This window comes from Fukomys damarensis, unplaced genomic scaffold (assembly GCF_012274545.1).
Source record: "Fukomys damarensis isolate Sample0158 unplaced genomic scaffold, DMR_v1.0_HiC HiC_scaffold_35, whole genome shotgun sequence".
Lineage (NCBI taxonomy): Eukaryota > Metazoa > Chordata > Mammalia > Rodentia > Bathyergidae > Fukomys > Fukomys damarensis.
Window position 1 is genome coordinate 50713526 of NW_022900947.1, and position 24545 is coordinate 50738070.

The 24545-nt window shown below is 36.2% G+C and overlaps 1 pseudogene; it reads left to right on the top strand.

Annotated features, from left to right (window-relative positions):
- LOC104863997 overlaps positions 1–12387 on the top strand; it is a 55914-nt pseudogene extending 43527 nt beyond the window's left edge.
- The last annotated feature ends 12158 nt before the right edge of the window (positions 12388–24545 follow it).

Sequence of the window (24545 nt, forward strand, 5' to 3'; positions counted from 1 at the left end):
ATACAGTTACATTTATCATTTGCATCTTGACTTGGTTCTTATTTTTTCCCCATATCTCTGAACTCCCTTCACCCCCTCCACACTTCCCTATTTACAAAGATGTTGTTTCTATTTTTTCCTTTTTTTCACATTTTTCTTTTCCTTTATTTCCTTTCCCCTCCCTTTTGCACATCTTCTTTAGTCATTTTCTTCCTATTTCACATTATCATTTATAGCATTTGAACCTTATTTACACTTTTGGTTTTTCACATGAGAAAAACTATTAGGTATTTACTCAAGTGTGTCCCATTTATTTCACTTAAGTGTATAATCTCAATGTGCATCCATTTAGCTATAAATGTCTCTAGTTTCTCATTCTTAGTGGCTAAGTAGTACTCCCTTTTATAGAAAACCATATCTTTTCTATCCAGTCTCCAGTTGATCAACAGTTGGGTTGTTTCCAAGTTTTAGCTATTACAAACTGTGCTGCTATAAACATGAGTGCACATATATCACTGTGATATGATTCTTTTAATTCTTTTGGGAAGATACCCAGCACAGGGATAGCTGGGTCAAATGGGACCTCTAATCCAAGTTCTTTGAGGTATCTCCATATTGATTTTCACAATGGTTGCACCAGTCTACACTCCCACTAACAATGGAGAAGGGTTTCTTTCTCCCTACAGCCCCACCAGCATTTGTTATTGGTTGATTTCTTGATAGCAGCCATTCTTTCTGAGGTAAGGTGGAATCTCAGTGCTGTTTTCATCTGCATCTCTCAAATGACCAGTGATGTTGAACATTTTTCATATGTTTATTTGCTGCTTTTACTTGTTTGTCTGAGAAATGACCATTCATTTCAGATGCCCATTTTTGAATTGGGTCTTTGAATTTGGGAGGGGCTGGGTTTTTTGAGTTGTTTATACATTCTAGATAGTAGACCTTTGTCTGAGGAAGAGCTGGTAAATTTTTTTTCACACATTGTGTGTTTTCTCTTAGGTCTGTTGGTGATTTCTTTGCACTACAAAAACTTTTTAATACAATGAGATTCCAGTTGTTGATTTTTTGTGCAAGTTCTTGTGCTGCTGAGGATTTGTTCACAAAGTCTTCTCCTATGCCATTGTCTTTGAGAGTTCTATTTAATTTACTTTCCAGTATGTTTAGTGTTTCCATTTTGATATTTCAATCTTTAATCCACTTGTAGTTTAGTTTAGTGCATGGTGAAAAATGGGGATCTAGTTTTAATCTTTGACATGTTGAAAGCCAGTTTTTTCAAGGGCATTTATTAAAGCTGCTATCTTCCCTCCAGTGAGGATGGTTGGCTCCGTTGTCAAAGATGAGGTAGCTAAGTACATCTGGAGTTGTTTCTGCATCTTCTATTCTATTCCTTTAATCCTCCATTCTGTTTCTTTGTGAGTACCATGTTGTTTTTATCACAGCGGCTTTGTAGTATAGTTTTAAATTGGGTATTGTGATACTTCCTGCCATGTTTCTGTTGCCTAGAATGATTTTTGCAATTCTAGATCTCTTCTAATTCAAAACAAATTTTTGAATATTTTTTGTCAAGTTCTGTGAAATATACTGTTAGGATTTCAAATGGGATTACATTGAATCTGTATAGCAGTTTAGGAATTATAGCCACTTTCACTATGTTGATTCTTTCTACCCAGGAGCAAGTGATGTTTTTCCATCTTCTTATATCCTCTTCTATTTCTTTTTTCAGAGTGTTGTAATTTTTCAGTTTAGAGGTCTTTTGTCTCCTTTGTTAGGTTGATTCCTAGATATATCATTTTTTTGGATGTTATTGTGAAAGGAATTGTTCCACTAATTTCTCTCTCAATGAGTCTGTTATTTGTGTACAAGAAGGCTATTGAATTTTGAGTGTTGACCTTGTATCCAGCTACTCTACTGAAATTCAATTAAATCTTTATGTCTTTTGGCAGAGTTTTTTTGGTGGGGGTCTTCTATGTACAGTATCATATCATTAGCAAATAAAGACAGTGTTTTTCCTTTCATGTCTTTTCCTTTTATTTTTTTCTCTTGTCTAATTGCTATGACTAATATTTCCAGAACTATACTGAACAGGAGTCCTGAAAGTGGACATCCTTGTCTTGTTCCTGATTTTAGAGTGAAGTTTTTCAGTTTCTGATCATTTCGTATGATACTGGCTGTTGGTCTTTCATAGATAGCCTTTATCAGGTTGAGTTAAATACCATCTATTCCAATTTTGTGTAGGGATTTTTGTCATGAATGGGTGTTGAATTTTGTTGAATGCTTTCTCTGCATCTATTGAGACGATCATATGGTTTTTGTCCTTGATTTTGTTAATATAGTGTATTTCATTTATTGATATATTTATGTTCAACCATCCTTGCATCCCTGGGGTGAATCTAAATTGGTCAAAGTGTATGATCTTCTTTTTGATATTTTTTCTTGTATTCTGTTTTCCAGTATCTTATCAAGGATTTTTGTATCTGTGTTCATAAGGAAGATTGGCCTGTAGTTCTCCTCATTTATATGAGCTTTCAGTTTGTCTTGCTCTTGTTTTTCTACAAACTCAAGGTTAATCATTAGATTGTTTATTTGAGTTCATTCTGTTTTCCTAGTATGGGTATTTACTACTATGAATTTACTTGTAGAACTGCTTTCATTGTGTCCCATAGATGCCTGAATCTTGTATTGGCTTTATCATTTAATTGTAGAAACTCTGTAATTTCTTCTTTAATCTTCTCTGTGACCTGATGGTTATTCTGTAGAGTGCCATTTGATTTCCATGTGTTTTTGAAGTTCTTGTAGTTTTTTAGGCTCTTGATCTCCAGTTTGATTGAACTATGGTCTGATAATATAAAGGGGATAACTTCAGTTCCTTTGCATTAACTAAAGCATGTTCTATGAGTTAGCATGTGATCTATTTTGGAGAATGACCTGTGTACAGCTGAAAAAAATGTGTATTCTGATTTTCTGGGGTGGAACACTCTGTAGACATCTACTAATTTCATTTGTTGTAAGACTTGGTTCAGTTCTGTTATTTCATTATTAATTTTTTTGTGGTCTGGATTATCTGTCTATTTGTGTCAGTGGAGTATTGAGGCCCGCCAGTACAATTATATTAATACTTATTTCATTTTTCATAATCATTAATATTTGTTTTGTATATTCGGGGGCATTTGTATTCAGTGCATATATATTTATGATTGTCATTTCTTCCTTTTGTATTCTTCCCTTTACAAGGATATAGCAGCCTTCTTTGCCTCTCTCTTAGTTAGTTCTTGTTTGAAATCTACTCTGTCTCAGATAAGGCAGCTACCCGAACTTTTCTCCAGGTTCCTGTTGCATGGAGAACTGTTTTCTATCCTTTTACTCTCAGTGTATGAATTTTGGGGGCATTAAGTGGGTTTCTTGTATACAGTACATTGTTGGATTTTACTTCTTAATCTATTCTTCTCTCCTATTTCTTTTGATGGTGAATTGAGGCCATTAACACTGATGCTTATAACTGTTATATATTGACTTTTCATTGTCTTCTTATTGTCCTTCTGATGGTTCTTTTATTTTTTATTTTTTTCCTCTCCCCCTTTCATTTCTTGTCTTGCCTGATATATTTGCTCTGTTGGACCTTATGGAGTTGTGGCCTTCATTTTTTTTTCCAGGATATTATTTAGTCATATTTGGAGTGCTGGTATGGTATTCATGAAATTTCTCGGGTGTCCTTTGTCATGGAAGTCTCTTATTTCCCAATCAATTTTGAAAGATAGTTTTGCAGGATACATCAGTCTAGGTTAGAGATTGTTTTAGTTTAAGACTTGAAATAATTCCCTCCAGGCTCAACTTGACTTGAGGATTTGCATTGAAAATTCTGCTGTGATTCTGAGGGCTTTCCTTTGCATGAGATTCATTTCTTTTCTTAAACTCCTTTAGTATTTTGTTCTTCTGTTGTCTTTCCAGAATCTTGATTTTTATATGTCTCTGTGTAGTTTTTTTTTTTAATCATGGCTAGTTGGAGTCCTATATGCCTCACTTATCTGTATGTCAAATTCTTATGCTCTGTTTGGGAAGCTTTCTGTCATCAATTCTGTGAAAAGTTTTTTTCTTTAATATCATTTGTATTTTCTCCTGCTACTTCATAGATTCCTGTCAGCCTTATGTTATTCTTCTTTGCATCATCTAGAAGTTGTTGGATTGATTTCTCATGATCCCTAACTAATTTTAAGAGACCTCTCTTTTCATGGTCACTAACTGCAATCTTATCTTCTATATCTGAATTTCTATCTTCACATTCTTTTATCCTGCTGCAAAAACTTTCAATAGAGTTTTTAATCTCCTGGATATTGGTTTGAATCTATTTCATGGATTCCATTTTTTTCATATGTTGGGCACCCCTGGTTTCCATTTCTTTCCTATGCTGGGCATTCATGGTTTACATTATGGTCCTGAGCTCATCTATTTTTTTTTAAATCTCTGTTCTAGAGCCTCTAATCATGTCTTTCATTATTCTCACCATCTCTGTGGTTATTTGGGAAATTATTTTTGTTTTGAAATTTGTAGAGCCTAATTTTTCTGTTATCTTACTTTCTGTGCTATCAGTACAGGGTGTCTAGATGCTTGACTTTCAGACTTTTCCACTTCATTTCCACCAGAGTTTAGCTTTGGTGAGGTGGAAGTCTGTGTTTGTGCTTTGTTTCAATGTCTTCTCATTTCTATCTTTGTTGTTTGTATTGTCCTTGATTTAATTCCTGGGTTAATATTTTGATCTTCTGGATATAGCTGGTCTTTAGGTTTTCAGTCTCTAATCACTCTGAGGCAATCTCATTTCCATTATACCAGGGAGGACAACTGATTAGATCAATCAGAACACCTTAGCTCAACACAATAGCAGCACAATATCATGAAGCACAGCTTAGAAAAAAGACAATTTGTTGTAGCAATTAATCTATCTTCTTTAACTGTATGAATTAAATTAAAATCAAGTACTATCCAAAAGTATACTTGTAGTGAATAAACTCTTCAATATAGCAATTTCACCCTTCAGGATTAAGAAGGAGTTGGGGAAGGAGGAATAGATAGATAGGATAGCAAAAGTTTAGAAGTGAGGTCAGAGGACACAGGAATATCACACAAACTCTTGGGAGTTGTTGAAGAGAAGAGTAGAAGACAGAACAACACATACACAAGAACAAAACAATCTAAAAGCAATAGGGAGACTAGAGACTGTAATCAGTTTCTTTTAAAATTAGTGGCTACTGAGAGAAGGAAGAAGAGAAGAAAAGGAAAAGAAAGAATATAAATTTAAATTAGGATATGAATAGGATCAAAAAGGGAGAGTAATGAACATCAAAGTGAGTGATGGGGGGGAGAGAAGGAAAGGAAAAGAATATAAAAATAGGAAAAATTTTGAGAAAAGAAAAAGATAAACTTTTTTAAATGATTAAGGATAGGAAAAATATTGCTTTGAAAATAAAAAATAAAAATAGAAATAGAGGGCCTCCTTCAGAGTGTGCCTCTGTTGACACAATAGACAACATGGACAGCAGTGTGCAGATCTAAGATAATTAGTCTCAGCAAGCCAGCAGCTGTCCCCTGAGGTTCAGGCTGGTTTATGGCTGCAAGACCCAAGTTGAGATCTCTGACTTCCTTCTGGGTTGAAATCTGCAAGGTTCTACTGCAGGTTCCAGCTGCCTTTCCCCTGAAGTTAGACCAGATTCCAATGTGAGGCACTGGTCTCTCTGAAGTATGAACTATGGTGGTGTAGTGTGCCTTTACTGCAGAGATTTTCTTTATTTTGCAGTGGGGGGAGGACACCCCTGTGTTGTTGCCTACACAGCTGGACTCCTTGTGGCACCCTGGGATGAAGGCAAAGTCATCCTCTTAAGTGAAATAAATAATACACATGTGTAAATACCAAATAGTTTCTCTGGTATGAAAAACTAGAATTGTAAATAAGTTTCCAATTTTATAACTGATAGTGTGAAATAGGAAGAAAAAGCCTAAAGAATCAGGGGAAATGGAATGGGTAAAGGAAAAGAAAGGAGGAAAGAGAAAAATATGAGAAAAGTCTTTGTAAATAGGGGAGGGTGAAGGGGGTGAAAGGGGGACAGGGGGATGGGGAAAATACAAAACAAGATATATCATGTAAAGGTACAAGATGGCAATGATGAATGTAAAGTATACTGTACAGCTAAACAATAGCAATGAATTTAATGAAAAATAAAAGCATATGTGTCAAATTTCTTTCACTTTAGAGTATGGCCCCAAGGTTCTTCAATTTACCAATAAATGCTTCAGGTTTAAACTTCTTTATAGCAGAGTGGTACTCCATTTAATAAACACACCACATTTTCTTTATCCACTCATAGGTTGAAGGGCATTTGATCTGATTCCAAGATTTCACTATTACAAATTGTACTGCTATAAACATGGGTGTGCATATACCAGTATGGTAGGATGCTTTTAATTCTTTCAGGAAGATCTCAAGAAGAGGAATAGCTGGGTCAAATGAAACCTCTAATTTTAGATTTAGAATACTTCACAGATTTATTCTTAGCCTTTTGGCTAAGGTCAAGTGTAGAATACTTTTTTATAGCAAAGAAGAAAGAACCCCTGAAATATAGAATGATATTAATGAATGTTAAAATTATTTAGCTCAATGAGAAGCATAAGAAATTAGTAAGTACTATATGAATTCACTTATGTAAAAATTTTGAACGCACAGTAATCCAAGTCAGAAAAATGATTATTGCTGCTTCTTTGCAATAACAAAAAGTGTGAGAGCAGAATTGCAAAAGAGAAAAGAACACTTATGAAAGTAGTGAATGAACATGCTTATATCTTGATTCTTCTTAGTGCTTAATATGTGTTAGTATGTCAAATTTACCAAACTGTCTACTTTGAATAAGTGATTTATTGTCTGTCAGTCGTGTGATAATAAATATGGTGACACAATACAGGAGAAAAATAAATAATATTATATTTCAGACATCCTTTAAAACATATGACTGCTTACAACATAAATAAATACATCTACTATGAGCTTTACAAAACATATAGACATGATATGTGATGTAAATAAAAATAAAATTTGCAGGAGAGCCACACTGTCTCAAGTTTTCTCAGTTTCACACAGCAGTACAATTTTAACTCTAAATGTACTCTGAGATGTGCAAAAGGGGTGAAAGAATTTGTGTGTGTCTCCTTAGGAAATGTGGGCTATTTGTGTGTAATTATTTAGCAAAATCACAAATTTAATATTATGTGGTTCAGTTTATGTAAATATGTGAGAAACTGAGCAACATAGGGGTGAGTGGATGTTTAAACCAAGGGAAGATGTTGGTCATGAATATTGATTATTTTTGGAGCCGAGTGAGGGATACAAAAAGATTCTTTACACTCTTTTGTGTACTTTGCATGTGTTTGAAATTCTCCATGTTAAAATGCTTAAAATAACTAAAGGATACAAATTCCATGACGGAAAGTATATGAATTCGTGTGGGAGTTGAGTAGCAGTGACAATTATTACAGAAAATCAAGGACAAGATAGGTTACGTCATGCAGAATAGCATTGGAGACCCCAGGGGAAAGGCCGTACAAGATGATGAGGCATTATTTAATTCACGATGCTAATCATGGGGAGCATCGGTGCATGAGTATGGAGGCAGGCAGACATATGTCATAGGACCCACGTCTGCATTTTTTGCTTTTCGCTATTAGCTTTGTTACTTTGTGCAAAGCAATTAACCTTTCTGAGCTTCAGTTTACTCAACTCTAAGATGAGATTAATTTTCTCCACTTCAGAAGACAAGAAGGAGAATTTGACTATTCTGACACAATGTAACCAATTAGTACAATGCATAAAAATCAGTGTATATTAAACAAAAATTTATTTTCCTCTTTCTCTGGTCCATCCTTAAGCTCCATCCCTAGCCTTCTTAAAGAATGTATAAAAGTTAGGACTTGCATTAAATTATATGAACTACTCACATGTACTAGTCTTGGAAAATAAAGGTTGTGGATAAGCTTATTTCAATGAAAGAAAATTGACTTAGAAGCAGACTAAGTGCTCTTTAGATATAGACCTGTTTTTGTGAGCTGTGCAGCTTTGGGTAAACAATTTTATTTGTTATGAAATAGAATAAATAGACTGAAAGATTAAAGGAAATATTATATGTAAAACTTGAATAATATTTCTTAGTTTTATTTGATCATAGACAAATTTAATTTTCTTGCATTATTAGCATAATGTTACATAAAAGCTGATTTTGCTGATGTATTATGTATGATCTTACTGAAAAGTACAGTGGACATAAAATTTCAAAGACTGGTCTGTGTGTAGAGTTTTTGATTGAGAAATTGAGTCCTAAAGTTTTGTGACAACCAAAGAGAAAAATAATGCATATATAATTTTAAATATTACATATAAAATATATATATAATTTTTAGACAATACTTTCTTTCACTAATATGTAGGATAAGGAATACTTTTTGTCAGTTCTTGGAGCAATAAATCTGAGGAGTTAGGGTAAGTAATAGTGTGAGCCCAGTGACTCACTTCACTTACACTAGAGTGAAAGCAGCAAAGCTACCTATAATTTAAGGAGATTTATATGATCAAACATATTTAGCAAAATGGGAGTCCAAGAGGGAAGGAATTTTTCCTGATGCTGAAGGCTACAATTCTGATTTTGAGCAATGTTATCAAAGCAGCACATATGGATGATGGCTTCTGAAGTATCATTTAGGATTAAGTTAGAAGTTTTACATTTGTGAGAAAAATAATACTGTAGCATAGGTATCATTTGTTACTATGCCTCACAACATCTTAATAATAAAAACAATTGTTATGTTTTCTAATAAATATAATGAGTCTATACCTCATTAGCTATACCTTTCAGAACTAAACAGTTTGTGAAAATGAAGCTAAAGTTGCTTTGGAGAACCCAGGAATTTGGAGATGCCCAGAATTTGGAACTTCTGTTCAGAAGAAACAGTTAAGAGAAGCTGGGGATTTAGCTCAGTGGCATGGTGCCTGCCTGGCAAGTACAAAGTCCTGAGTTTGATCTCCATCCCCAGAACCAGAAAAAAGAAAAGGAAAAAAAAATTTAAAAATAAAATATAAAACAAGAAAGAAAAACTAGAGACACAGAGAGGAACCAGCCAGAGAGAGGCCATGTGAGCTGCAACACTAAGGGTCATAAGAGCTTGCCAGCTCAAGCCCTTCAGAACTCATGTCTCACCATTGCCTGACCTAGATACTGGATGTGGAACTTCCAAATTCAATGTTTGCACTGCTGAATTTCAGTTTTACCTGCATCTGATTCTGATTCTCCTGTTCCCTTTTTAATGGGAATGCTTACCCTGTGCCATTGTATGTTGGAAGTATATAACTTTAACAAAAATTACAGGAGCTCACATCTAAGAGTTTTCCTTGAGTTTCAGAAGACACTCTGGACATGGACTTTTTAACAGTCCTGGAACTATTAAGACTTAGGTGAAACCTGGAGATGGACTAAATGAATTTGCATTGTAAGATGGACATGAGTTTTTCAGGGGCTGGGTGGAATGTGATAGTTTAGATCCAAATGGTATATCAAGAGTCTTGTGTTCAGAAGAGAGGCTTTTAGAAGGTGCCTGGGTCATAGAGGCATCAAATTTCTCAGAAGACTAGTCCATCAATCAGTTCACAGCTGACTTTGTTGTCTAGAGATGGGACCTGGTCACCCAATGCATAACCTGAAGGATGTACTGTTTTCCTTGGCCTCTCCCTTCTCTCTCTGCCACCTGGTTGCCATGGGTTGAACAGCTTTTCTCCTTCCATGACTGTAGTGAACAGGGAAAGGGGACATTACCAGAACCCCTGCAATGGGTCCTGATCTCCTATGAGCCAAGAGAGCACAAGGCAAATTAGTGAATAAAGACAGGAAGCAAGACTTAGAGAAGAAGTGGCGCTTTGGGCCTGCTTTGAGCCACACAGAAAAAGGAACCTGGAGCTTCCCACACCTTTATCTGATTCAGAAGGCTGCGACAATCCTATTACAATGAGGAACTTAAGCTGATGAAGATTCTAGGTTGATGAGGGACTTACGTTGATTAGGAATTTCCCCAGGTGAAACCTTTCTCTTACTACTCAGTTCTCAAGGAACCAGAGTATCTTCAGCTGATGTAATTTTTCCCTGGAGTGTCACAGCATGTCAGGACCATTGAGGTTTTAGCTGTAACAAAGAGATAGGAATGGAATTATATTCAACATGTCATGGCCAGCCTGTAGTCAGGAAAACTAAGTGTAATCATAATTTAATTGTGAAATGATTTTTCCCCCAAATGATGAAGAATTGCTCCAACACATGCCCTTCTACTGTATCATTACTAACTTTGAGTCACATGACCATGGACTGAATCCTTTGAAAACTGTGAGGCAAAATAAACCTCTCTTACTTTAAGTTGTAGAAGTTAGGGTGTTTAGTCTTATTGATGGGAGAGCTGGCTAATATACTCTGTAAAATATTGAATAGATCATCTAAAGAATTAGGAAGGAAAGAAAAGCTGCTGAAAAGCAGAACATGAGATGTCCTGCAAGATGGAAAAAGATCTTTATATGTTTTATATCTTTATATCCATATGAAAAAGAAGTAACTTTGCAATACACATGCACACATGGTTTTATATATATATAATATATCAAATTTATAAACAGCCAATAATGCATGAAATAAAAAATGCAATTTTATTTCTATGTTTCATATTACCAGAACTTGAAGTACCTTAGATGTGATATTTTCTGTACCTTTTATTTCATTTAGCAACTAGCTGTTTATGACATATCTGTAATGTATTTTATGGATTTATTTATTTTGGAACTGGAAATCGAAGTTGGGACCTTGTGCTTGCAAAGCAGGAGGCAGAACCACTGAGTTAAATCCCCAGCCTTCTGTAAAATATTTTAAAATGCGCCTTTAACATATAATTTCAAAATAACTGGTTTGTTCACCATCCTAAAAAGAACTCAAACTACTTTTTCCACTTTTAATTTTTTACTAATGCTTTCTCTGCTAGGGATGTATTATTTTAGGGGGTTTAAATATGAATGTTTTTCTGTACCCTTAATTTGCTCACCATTACTGACAGATAATTAAAAATCCCCATAAGAGGATTTTAAGCACTTAGATGGTATTCCCGGGCAAGTTATGTTGCCTCGTCAGAGCTTGATAGTGATGACAGGAGAAGCTAGACATCTTTGGACCCATGGGATCACACTCAGAAAATCTGATACTGTTCAAACATCTGAGCATTACAAAACTGGGCTTAAACACTAGTGACTTTGAAGGCGTAACTTTAAGGAAGAGGGGAATACGAACATTGTTTACATTTAGAAAAGTGAGGCGCCTGCCTCCTACCTGTAGTTACTCTTTGGTCTGTGTCAGTCAGAGCAGAGACTCCTCCCTCATTTCCAGAGAGTGATAAAGAAGCATCACAGCTGGAGCAGGGCTATGAGTTTATGAGGAGATCGCTGGACACTTCAGCATCACGAGACACACTCCACACATTGAGGAGTTCTTGAAGGTTTTGCCAGATGGTTCAATAGTGGTTGATACTGGATGTGGAAATGGAAAGAATTTTGGCATCAATAAGGAGTCATTTATGATTGGTTGTGATTATAGGGAAAACCTTGTGGACATTTGCAGACAGAGGCAATTCCAGGCCTTTGTGATGTTGTGATGCTTGCGTCCCCATTGCTGTTATTTACCATTTTGCAGCAGCAGAGTGTAGAATGGCAGCTTTCTAAGAAATTGTTCCATTCTTGGGATCTGGTGGGAAGGCATCATTTATGTCTGGGCAATAAGAACATAATAATCAGAAGTCCAAATATCTTAGAGAAAACAGAATTAGCCAAGGGAAGGAAGAGGAGATAAAGTGTGACAAATGCACACAAGGATTGCTTGAGCAGATATCTGACATGGGCTACGGAAACTCAGCATCTTCTGTACCCTCCATTGATGACATTCAGGAGAAAGAATCCAGTTCAAAGACAGTTACTAATTCTGAGCAGCTTATTCATACTAACAGGACATCTTTTCATTCTCAAGATATTCTGGTTCCCTGGTATCTTCAGACAAAGACTGATAAAGACAAACCTGTTGAGGGATCGGGATTTAGCTTAGTGGTGCCGCTGCTGCCTGCCTCAGAAGCATGCAAAGTCCCGAGTTCAATCTCCGGTACCAAAAAAAAAAAAAAAAAAAGACAAAGCTGTTGAGCCCTGGTTCTGTAGGATACTGTGACCCAAGTCCTGTGTTTCATCCTTACTACCATGTGTTCCATGATGGAGAATTAGAAGCTACTTGCGAGACTTTGAGTAATGTCAGCATTCTGCAAAGCTACTATGATCAGGCAAACTAGTGTATTATTTTTCAAAAGGTCTGATTATGTCTATGAACGTGATATGAGGAGAAAAAAAACACTTAGTTTTTTTTGTTTTGCTTTTTTTTTTTTTTTGTACCTGGGATCGAACTCAGGACCTTGGTGGCTTGGTGGATCCATTGAGCTAAATCTCTGACCCTACTCAGCTTTTTTTTTTTAAGGATACTAAATTAATTATACCTCTAATTACAGAAAAACTTGGACATGTACAAAAGGAGAGCTCCTTAGGATACATTTAGTTGCCTACTGTTGTCTGATTTCATAAATGTAGTTTTCTCCTATTTTCCAACTAAGGGTGGTGTTTAAAAGTAACGGAAGTAATTTGTGAAGCATTTGGGATCTCTACATAAGAGTACCACATTTTGAAGATAATCTTTTGTTATAAAATGTGATTGAAGGACCTTAGTAAAGTAACACAGCATTTTAATAAAGGTAATATTTCTAAAAAAAATTCCCATGTGGTAAGCCCCAGGCACATATGCCTTCAGTGGTGAATCCTACCAAGCATTGGAAGAAAAAAGATAGAATACCAAAGAAAACAGAGTATTTTGTAATTTATTTGATAAGATTGCTTTTAGACCACTAGACAAAAATATAACAACCAAAAGCAACAAAGAGTCGACTCAATATATTTTCTAAATATAGATGTAGAACAGGAAAACACTAGCACATTAAATTTAATAATATGAATATTTGCTGTCAGTGTGACCAAGGAGGGTATATACTCTAGAAATGCAAGGCTGAGTAATGTTTGAAAATAAATAATTATAGTACATAAAATCATTTTCTTAAAAGACTAAACAGATTATGTGATGAAATCTAATACCTATTTATAATTCCTCAATAAATTAAAAACAAAGGGAATTTAATCAAATTCATAAAGAATGTCTATGGGGCTCTATCGGAATTGTTTGAGATTATGGACTTTCTTCTTTTGGTACCTGAAGATGGAGTAGCATTAGCTCAGTGCTTGTGCCAGTCTACACTACCATAGAGAGTGGAGAAAGTTTCCTTTCTCCCCACAACCCCGTCAGCATTTGTTGTTGGTTGATTTCTTGCACACTTCTTGGATGAAGTAGAAAGAGCAAATAATTACATGGAAAAATGTCCAACGTCACTACTCATTCAAGAGATGCAAATTGAAACAACACTGAGATTCCATCTCACTCCAGAAAGAATGACTATTTTCAAGAAATGAACCAATATCTGTATGATCTCGATCACTGTGAATATCTCCTAGGGATAAGCAAAAAAATGAGGAGAAAAGAAAGTACATCAAGAATGGATGGCCTAAAAGCTGAATAAATTGTTGAGAACAAAGAAAATGTTGAACTAAAATGGGCCAAAAATGGAATTAATTTCTGAAGAAAAAAATTTGAGGACCACTAAAACCTAGGAAAATAGAACCTATACCACGGACACTACAGGTGAAACTACTATAAAGTTATCCTCTGTCAGCGTCTAACATGTCACACCATCATACATGGTACTTAATGGTTAAAAAGAAATCATACCAGCACATGAATTAGGCAGTGAGTATATTGAAGGACTTTCATTGCATGCCCTCTGCAATCTTTTGCAATTGAAGCATTCTGCAAATATAAAACCTTCAAGCCCTCATGTTTGTTCTTCAGCTGTGGAATTGTCTGTCAGCTCAAGCAATTCCTCCAAATCAACTACACCAAATGACAGATGTCACAAGGAAGTCACCCACAAACAAATCCTGCTCTGTGAAATTCCTGAGTTACCTTATACTTCTTCCTCACTGCTCTTTACTTTGGGCCATTTTGATCATGGATTGCCTGTTCCCTACACTCTGTTTCAATAACTGTTAATCCCAGATGGCCACAGTTGCTCCTTTGTTCTCTCTTTCTGTTCTAAGTTGGCTTTCGACCATAGCTCAGTTCTGTGCTTGTCCTAGTTTAGAGGTCTGACAAGGGCATCTGCCCACTGTTTCTACCACCTTTCTGAGGAGGGCAGGGTCAGATTTCTTCAAATATTAATGCTCTTCATCACATTTTTTTCTTCCTTTCCAGCCTGGGAAAGAGTCCCCAGTCATTACCGTTTTCACTTCACCCCTCTACTCACTTTTGTATGCATTATAGCCTCACTTTGTCTACATCATTACATTCCTCTCTTCTGACAAGATGACCAGTTGATGCCTCAATCCTTAGCTTACTTGGCTGCATGCAGAAGTGAGCATTCGCTCCCAAATAGTCTTAGCTCCTGCTTTCCTACCATCTCTTTCATCATTTTGCTTCATTTGTCTGAGGATTCATTTGCTTTATTAATTCCCAGAATTCTTCTGAAGTCACTTCTGTTCTAGCTCTACAAAGTGACCTAAACCATGCCTACTGCTGGCTACCTACCACCTATCTACCCAAACCTCTCCCTTGAATTCTAGATCTCTAAGTATCCTTGTGCATTCGGGTAAGCACCTCACACCATCCTTGTCACATCAGTAATTTTGAGATGAATCTTATGTTTTCTAAGAAAATAACATTAAATCAATGTTATTATTTTAAAGCAAAAAAAAATCCTATGAAAAATACACAACTAGATACTGTATTTTTATCTTTTGATCAATTAAAGACCTAGGTCAAAAAAATTCCACATTTATGATGTGGAATCATGAGATTATTAAAAATGAAGGAATTTAGCCTCCATGTAGAATTTGAAAAAGAGAAATTCAGATTTCTTTGCTCAGATTCTATGGGTTGAAACATGTTGATTTGTCTGTCATTATGGTGTTGAGGTTTTCTCTGTATTTTAGTCAAAATCACTTGCCTCTCCTAATGGCAACAGGATTATGTCAACAATCCCAATCTTTTAAATTGCAAAACAAAAACTTCCAAAGAGAATATCTACCTTAATATCCCATATTAAATATTGGTATAAGTACAACTGAATGTGCACAATAGTTATAAAATTAACTATCATTGATTATACATAAATATGTATAATTACACATAAATGTGTATAATTTATGTGTAGCTAAATGGACACATTTGTAATTAGAGCAATATCTATGAGTTATTATTTAAAAACTAAAGTAGAAAAATACTTATCAATCAAGAATTGCCAAATAAGACCTACAAACATTTCATTCTCCAAAATCCTTTAAAATATAAAGTCATAAAATTTTCATATGTAGTTATTATTCATTAGAAATAATGTGAAGAAGAGAACATAAAGTTTTGTTATTGCTATATTTCAACTAATAATTTAATATAAGTTACAAAGATTTACATAAAAAAATGAATGGTGAATATCGCAGAGAGCACTATAAATAGCATATAGGACCCTTTTCTCAATCAAAGCTGACAAAGTTTATGGTTAATTTCTCTCTTTTGAAAATCCTGCCCAACAAATGTACCTCATAATTCAAATTCAAAATGTACTCATTATGAATACATCGTACCTCAAGTCAGACTGTGATACTTTTTTGTTTTATAAACAACTGGCATAGCATATTGGGGATGTCAATTTCTATTGTCATTATTGGCTCAAAATATACATGAAAATAATATGTATTAAATTATAAGTAATACAGTGTCATTTGAAAACCACATATATTTTTATGACTTCCTGGCACAAAAATTAGGTGAGAAACATATTTCTGAAACCTCTTTAATTTTGGCTTTCAGTCTAGAATATCAGTTCATCAATAAGCTATTCAGAAATTCAGCTATATGTGCCATTCTGAAAACCAACACACAAACACACACTCACAAAGATTGTATATTTAGTGGAATGCTATTAAGTTCTGTACCTTTTGAATAAGCCTATTTGTAATGTAACTAATAATAAGGATATCTGAAAGTTTCTATTAGGGGTTATCAGCATTTTGATACTAACTGTGACCAAAGAAACAATGTGGAACATTGATACAGCAATTTAATTTCTCTGGTTCATATTCAGTTTCTGTCAACATAATGAAAACTAATGTTTCATACGTGTTTTCGGCAAACAGCATTGTTCATGATTTGTTTAATGTTGATGTTTTCATGAGTGGAAAAATGAAGATTGTAAAACAGTCTAAAATCTTTGGGAGAAAAGTTACACAACAAAATAACTTATTATTAGCATAATTAAATAAAAATCCAACACCTATAATATGTTCTTTCCAGTGGAAACATTCTCAAGTTTGTTACATTATCTAATTCGACTTGATTTATTTAAGTTATATCAAGAAGTAATATGGTAAGAATGCAAGCAGTTAATTTAAATCATACATTTGCTATAGAGTCAGGATAACTTGGAGACATTTCTACTTCTTCATTAACTGGTTAAAGAATGCAAGAGTGAGTGCTATGCAACTATGAGTGCTGTAATAGTTTTTAAAGCATCCTTAGAGTTATTACAAAAAAATTAGGGCTACAAGATTAGTTTTTTCAGTAGAATGAGATTTCTTAATACATGTGTTCTGATAGACATTTTGGGGTATTTTTTTCCATTCATAATGAAACTGTCCTCCAAGGACCCAGACACCATCTTCTACAGCGTTATGTGTGTGGGGCCTAGCAGGTGAACTGGTAAATGATTCTGTGTTTGAAAAATTCTATGCCCTAAACAACAACAGTTGGACATAGCGTGTGTACCTGGACCACGTCAGAACCATGAGATTTGCTTGTGGTTACTTGATTTGGTCTAAGAAGTACCCTTTGTGCAGACAGAACTATAAGAGGCAAACCTGGGAATCATTGATGAGCATGTGTCACTGCGTAGGCTGGAGAGCAGAGACAATGAGCAGGCACAGAGAGACGGGGCCGGGTGAAGACAGGAGGAGGGTGGAGCGAGGAAGGAGGGAAAAATGCAAACGGTTAGGGACAAGAGTTGCAAGAGAAAACAGAAAGTCTAGATTCACCTCGTTTTCATAATGTACTTTTCCCAAGGACGGGCTAGATTCGTTTCTTTGGATTCAGTATTACATACCTGTGATCTTATAATCAATTCAGTGTTTTTGTTTGATCTTTGCTCATGGCTTGTTTGGTGTTGCTGATTTTTATATTTTGAAAAGTTATAAACAAGAATTGAGGGTGGTAACAGCGAGACCAAAAGTAGAGCATTCGTTTGAGAAATGTTTCAGAATAGAACCGACAAAATTAAAGCTGCTAATGATATGTAAATATGCACCTCAATCTTAGAGAAGCAAGAGACTAAAAAAGAGATAGCTAGTGTTTATTGTAAGCTAACACAATAAGTAAGCTAACAAATACAAAAATTTTAAACCTGAGATTTGAGGTTTCTAGAACCTAAAATGTAAAATCCACTCTTTGTGAATAAGTGTTACACTTAGGAAACATTAAATTGTTATTAATATGTAGTATATTATTTCATTATTGTTTATTATATAATATAAAATATAGCCTTTTAAATTTGAGAAGGAACTTTGAGATCAGGTATTTTGAAGTTTTACCTTAATTTTGAAAAGTTAAGGTTTAATCTATACCTTTTAAATATATTAATTTATAGTCTTTATGATCGCTTTTACTTTGACAGTTGAAGGTGTCAACATGTAAAAATTCTTAAACAGCATTATATTATTAAAATCATCAAAAATGTAAATTTTTATATAAAAATATAAATATAAATCAAGAACATACATTTCACTGTTTAGATTTTGTTACATATGAATTCATATAAGATGTTTGAATTAAGAAAATTATCACAAGAATGAATCTCACATTCTCTTTTGAGGATGGCAAAATATAGACACATGCGTGATATTTCAAATTTTGAATTTTACCTCATTCCATAATTAATTAAAACTGCACTTAAAACAAGGATGCATGACCTTCTTTGAATCTATTCAATAACACATTTTTATTTCTGAACTTTTTCCAACTCTAACCAGTTATACATCTTAAAGTTATAATCTTTCCTCCACTTCCTTTATAACGAAACAATTGCTGTATTCCTTTCATTCCCTTTAAATCCAAACATGTTATGTGGATTAATTTTATTCATAAGCTTTACTGCTTTAGTTATTCATTCCCTGAACTTATTGCAATTTACTACAATGTAACCACAACACTTCCAAAATATTTTACATCCAAGTACATTATTTCCCTTTTCATTAATCCCAATGAGATTTTGAGATCATTTTTGGTTACCATTACTTCTGGGGTGTCAAGTTGCACCTATTAAGAAAGGCCTGATGGGTGAGTTGTGTGTCTGTGGACAATTAACAAGAAGATTAGCAAAATGAGGCCATCGAAAAATATGCTGGCAACACAGATATCATAAAAGGAAAAATAAGAAGGACATATTTCCGTTTTGAAAGAGCTTCAGTCTGCTGTTTCCTTTGGACATTGGTCTACAGTTTTCTTGAGCCTTCTGATGCAATCTTTCACAGGCTACTCTATAAGGACCTCTCAAGGCCTTTCAAGTTGGACTGGTGCAACATCATCAGTCCTCTTGCATCAATCTTCTTCCTCCTCACACCGAGCTGAAAGTGGACATTATGGCTCTCTGGTGTACAGAAAACCATTCTGAGCTCTTCCACTTGATACCCTAAAAGCCTGCCTAATATTAACCCCCTTGCTCAATTACACACATCTTTTCTGTTGATTCTATTCCTTTAGAGAGATTTTGGTACCAGAAATGGTTCTAGAGAAACAACTGTAAGAATGGAAAATACATACAATTAAAATTCATGGTTTCTAGGAGTTTAGTGCTATGGGCTTTGTGGACATTTCCCTTCTATGGTAAAGGGTAAGCTGTTGCCTCTGGTCCCTCCCACAACCAAGAAAGAGGCACAACACCTAATGGTTCTATTTGGATTTTGGAGGCAACAAATTCCTCACGGGTGTATTACTCTGGCCCATCTGTTAAGGGACTCAGAGAGCTGCTAGTTTTGATGGGGTGCCCGGGACAGAAGAAGGCTCTGCCCTGAGTCTGGGCTGCTCTACAGAATTCTCTGCCACTCAGGCTGCATGCTACAAAACATCCAGTGGGATCTGAGTGGCAGTGGCAGATGGGGATGCTGTTTGGAGCTTCTGGCAGACCCATATACAGGAGTGAAGGCCCTTGTGATTTTAGAGCAAGGCTCTGCTATCATCAGCAGACAATTACTCTACCTTTTAAGAAACAGCTCCTGGCCTGCTCCAGGGCCTTAATGGAAAATGAACGCTTGACAGAGGGATGCCAGGTTACCATGCAACCTGAGCTGTGCATCATAACGTGTGTGCTCTCTGATCTACCAAGTCATGGACAAGTTGTTGGATAGCAACAATCAGTCATTGAAAGAAATGGTATATATGTGACATTGTCCACGAAGGTCTTGAACGAAGAAGGACACTCCGTGAAGAAACAGCTGAATGCTCTTTGTCTACCCCTTCCTGGACTGCTTTCTGTTTCACACTGTGCCCTATGACTTTGTGAAATAAACCCCTCATTAGAGAGGAAGGGAAGACTAGGGCCTGGTTTACAGATGGTTTGGCGCATTATCCAGGCACTGCCCCCAAATGGACCATTGCAGCACTGCAGCCCTTTCCAGGGACTGGTGTCCACTTTCTTTGGCTGTCTGTCACAGACTCACACCAGTGACTTCACAGTGAGCTTCTAGACCTTCAACCTTGGACTGGTGCTGTATACTTTTTTATTAATGTTCGCAATGCATGATGCTTGCATTCCTTTCGGCGCATTATCCAGGCACTGCCCCCAAATGGACCATTGCAGCACTGCAGCCCTTTCCAGGGACTGGTGTCCACTTTCTTTGGCTGTCTGTCACAGACTCACACCAGTGACTTCACAGTGAGCTTCTAGACCTTCAACCTTGGACTGGTGCTGTATACTTTTTTATTAATGTTCGCAATGCATGATGCTTGCATTCCTTTCCCTTCCCATTCTCACACCAGTGACTTCACAGTGAGCTTCTAGACCTTCAACCTTGGACTGGTGCTGTATACTTTATTAATGTTCACAATGCATGATGCTTGCATTCCTTTTCCTTCCCATATCCTATCTCTAGATCTCTTTCCCCATTTTCTTTGTTATTATTCTAGTTCATGTTTGTGCCATATAATAATTGCATTCACTGTGCATAATCGGTACATGCACTTAATGCTTAAATCTTTTTACGACACCCTGCTACCCACACCTTCCCTTCAGCCTCTTGGTTCCTTCCCATTTGCAAAAGATCTATCTCTGTTTCCTCTTATTATTCTTTTATTTTGCCCTTTATTTGTCCATCAGATTGCTAAAAATCTCAAAAACGAGGCAGTATTTAAACTTGTGGATTTGTATTATTTCACTTAGCATTGTTTTCAAAGCATATCCATTTTCCTACAAATGTCCTGAATCTATTCTTCTTTGTAGCTGAGTGGCATTCCACCTTATATAGATACCACACTTTCTTCATCCATTCATCTGCTGATGGCTCTGTATCCTTGATCCCATTTCTTCTGTGGCTTCCATCTTTCTGGGCTGAGGAACTACTGGATTTCATGCTGTCCAGCACACAGATGACTCTTGTGGCCTCTCAGACCTCTGATTCTATAAACACCTCACAAATCCTCTTGCATAATTATGCATATATTTTCCAATGATTCTGCTTCCCTAGAGAACCACAACCGATACAGTTTTTCAATTTTTTGTTTCAGTTTTTAACATAGTAAATTTCTAGTCTCTTAAATGATTAAACTGGTGGTCTGATATACCTACGTACTTTTGCAGCTTTGGTGGTTTAGCATTCCAAAAACACCTTATGAATTACAGAATTATGTACATTTTCTGCTATATTTGTCTTTTTAATATTTAAAAATTATAATGGTTTTACAGTAAAAGAAACGTACATTGTGGAAGCAGACATGCATGGAAACATTGTGGCATGAATTTGGTCATGCAACAAGAATAACTCAATGGAGGAATAGCTGCATCTCCACATTTACCTGCAAAGCAACAGTGAATTTCTTTATGATAGTCAAAAAAGAAAGATAACAATAGATGAGATCAGTTATACTTTGTTACTGAGCTTTGTGTGCAAGGATTGCCTTTCACATGCTAAACTCAAAATTACTGGCAGCAAAATTGCAGAGAAAAGGAGTTCAGTGGCATGAAAGAAATTTGGAAGCAAAAGTGGACTGTATTTCAAAGAAATCCTATAGCACTGACATTGCCAGTAACACAGTGAATGCTAATGTGTCTGTGGGAGGGGTGGCAATGTCACCACTGCAAAAAGCTCAACTATGCATAGAAAAAAGTTTTAAGACAACATCATCTGATTTCACTTATATATACCGAAAGATGACTGCTCGAGTTTTGTATTTGATGGAAAGGTAAGCAAATCTCTGAATCATAAAAAATCTAAGTGATAAGAAAGCTCTGCATCGCAGATTATATATATGTATGTATGTATGTATAATTTCATTTTTAAATGAAATTGATGGCACTTCAGATTTGAGGAAATATAACATGAATTATAAACTCCAAGAGAGTATCAAGTCTGCTGTTGATTATCCTGCCCCAGACTGAGTAACGAGGTTTAGAGTACATAAAATGGATACACTTCCTATCATGAAAAATATAAAGATAGGTTTCAAGTGATTATTGCCTTCTAGAGCTGATTGGTGATCCTGAGGTTTCTATTGAGTCCCCTGATGTGGGCACAGTATGTGGCTTTTGTTCTTGATATCTGTGAAATATTTTAAGCTCTACATGATTGACTTTAAAAGGGAATTGCTGAATTTTAAAAGCAGGGTCTCTTACAGCCCACCCCTGGGGTTAAGTCACAGCATCCTGGATTCTTTTGACATTGTTTACTCACAAAATCCTTTAAATACTTGGAGTTTTTATATAACTGTCTTCATTGTTCAGCTGGTTGTGATACATTTGGCTTTCTTGAACTATTTAAAAGGATTTCACATCAGTCCTTTAAAGACCCTTAAATCATTTCATTGGAATGCTTATATCTCTGTTATCCCTATCTACCTCTTTGATCTGACAGAATTCTATTCTATATTCATCCTTTATTTTTTAGTATCTTGCATATCACAGTCATACCTGATATAGTCATTAAAATTGCATGTGATAAGTTTTTCCATATCTTTTATAAAGCTTTTTTCTGGTTCTATAATTATGACCTGCTATTACGCTATATTGTAGAGTATATATTTGTTAAGGTTAAAGCCAGTGGAGATTGCTATTCCTTGTGTAAAAAGCACTCCCAAATATCACAGGTATAGAGAAGCCAGCAGTTGTCACCCTAGATCTGCCGTTACCTGTTTCCCTGTTTCTCCAGTGTGGAGTCAGGCAAGAAATCTCACTGAGAGCAGAGGGGAAAGCGTCTGATCTGTGCTGATGCAAGTACCTGCCTCATTTTCATAACATTTTGCACACTAGATGGCGCCCCTACTGCTTTCTCTGCGGGGGCCTTGGCATCCAGCTGACGGTCTCCACCTTCTCCATTTGGACTCTCTATGAAGGAATAGCTGTTTTCTGGCTGCCTGCTTCTGGGAGTACCAAGACAAGCCAAGACGAGCCAATGTCCCTGAGCCTCTGATCCTGTGTGAGTACCAGAGCCTGAGTGCGAGATACACAGGTGGTTCACAGGGAACCGGAATAGGATACTGCACTCTCATGTAACTCATACCATGAGAGAAAGACATGCTATAAGTCTTCCAGTGAAATCACTTTGCCTTTTTTGGGGTACTGGGGATCGAACTTGTGACCTTCTGCTTGCAAGGCAGAAGGCAGAACCACTGAGCTAAATCCCTGGCCCCCTCACTTTTGTCTTTTTAACGTATTATCTGTGTCCTCCTTGATGATGGAACACAGGTCGGAGAGGGTTAGCATTGCAGAATTTCCAGGTCTTTGATGAGAAAGTTGCCTACTGGTGATCCTCACCCCTGTGCCTGGCTGTTTTTTTATGTGGCGTGGGGTGTCCCAGAAAGGCCCCACCTACTTCTCTCAGGCCTGCCCCGCAGCTCCTAGAACACCTTTCCTACTCAGTCTTTGGCTAGGACCCCTGCCCATCATTTATAGTACAGAAAACACAACTCTTGCTGCCTGGGTGAAACAAGACATATGTTTTCTTTTTTTCATAGCTTAAATTCTAACTGGACAAATTTTTCTTACAAGCAAATCTAAACGAATTTTGAGGTGTTGATTTGTATATCATTTATGCTTCACTTTTTTTTAGTAGGAAATGTGGTTTTCTTGGACTTGGATGCTGATTATAGCCACAAAATCCCTTTATTTGGAAGGCACTTTGTAGTTAGTAGTGTGATTCCTAGTCATTCAGACAGACTGGGCTTTTGTTTGGGACATAGGCTTGTTGGCAGATGTTCACGAGTTGTAATGGTAGTTCTGATGCCGTTGTAATGTGGCCTTCGACCACTCAGCTCCTCTGTCTGTGACAGATTCTACTACAAAGCAGAATTTCCAAGGATTACTTTCCAAACAGGGTTTAGCAGCAGTACAGAAGAACAGGCATCTTCAATTACACCATCGACTTGTTCTGTGAAGTGGTACTTTTCTGGAATTCAAACAAAGACATGAAGTTGGAACAAAAGAACCTTACCTTACCTATTTGCTATAATACTCTTGGTTCTTCGGCACTAATCAAACGATGTCTCTCTACCGTCACACAGCACACAACTGAAGGAGGGTGACCCCTGCCTCCGTATGGCCAAGGTTCTCTGCAGCCTTTCTAGGTGGAGCATTATCACTAATGGGTAATTTGTATCTTCAGGGCAATGCATTGTTATTATTAATTACTATTGTCTGACCCCTAAGAACGTGGTTAGTGAGGAAACAACACCAGAAGGAGGCTGTGTAGCTGCTGACAGCTCTGTGTGCTCTAGGCAGTGCTGAGAAGGCTTCTGGTATCCTAAGGACCTGTAGTTAAATATTTTCCAGGTGTTGGTGCTGGGGTTGTTGTTCACTGGTAGAGCATTTGCCTAGCACATGCAAGGCCTTGGGTTAGATTAAAAAAAAAAAAAAAAAAAAAAAAAAAAAAAAAAAAAAAAAAACAGAAAAACAACAACCAACAGACCAAATTTTAAAAATATGTTCATAGATTCAATGATGAATGTAACTGTACTGTATACCTAAAAAGCACCAAAAAAATTAATGAAAAACAACCAAATTCATAGATGTTCAAGCTGCATGTGATAAAAACATCCCATGATTCTTTCTGAGTAGCTTATTCTCACTTA